Source organism: Dasypus novemcinctus, chromosome 11, assembly GCF_030445035.2.
Source record: "Dasypus novemcinctus isolate mDasNov1 chromosome 11, mDasNov1.1.hap2, whole genome shotgun sequence".
NCBI lineage: Eukaryota > Metazoa > Chordata > Mammalia > Cingulata > Dasypodidae > Dasypus > Dasypus novemcinctus.
This window is the reverse complement of record NC_080683.1, coordinates 52,829,682-52,830,421: the sequence shown is the minus strand read 5'-3', so window position 1 is coordinate 52,830,421 and position 740 is coordinate 52,829,682.

The window sequence follows — 740 nt, the reverse complement described above, 5'->3', positions numbered from 1 at the left end:
TGCCTCTTTCTTCATGATACTTTTTCTCACTTTATAGGAGATACCCTGACATGTCTCAGACTACTAGACCCTTAGGAATTGCAATGTGTTTAACCCCTGAACTGTAGGATTTATTGCCTATCCTGTGGCTAACAAATGCACCAACGATGCTTGATACTTTCTGCTCTCCAGGTCAAATTAGCAAAATGTCATCAGTGTAATGGCCCAGTATGGAATGGTTAACACCTTGTTTAATTTATCTACCTAAAAATCATCTATCATTTCTCTCTATCATCCAGTTTATTTATTACTTACTCTATTTGAAACTATCTTTTATCTATGACTCCTATGAGAAACCTGAATTACTTGCTACCTGAAATATAAAGTTGCCCAAGATCTTTCCTCAGTTAGTTAAGAAAAAGACTTAATACATTGTGTTATTCTAATATTTTGGGGGCCGAAATTCTTACATAATGAAATCTGCATGTTTTCATGGTAGAAACAACACCCCACCATTTTCATATTGTTCACTTTTATTTAAAAGCTTCTTAAGTATTTCACTCACTCTGAACATGCAAATGTGATAAGGCATTCATCTGGGGCAGAGGACGGAAGTCCACCCACACACATAGCCTCTTGCATAACCATGTAGGTTCTCCACACAGGTTTGCTCACAGCTCTGCTTGCTCCAGGGGCATCTAAGATAGTGATTGAATCATCTGTAAGAGGCTTACTCCCTGCTTTATCTATAGGGAAAGGTT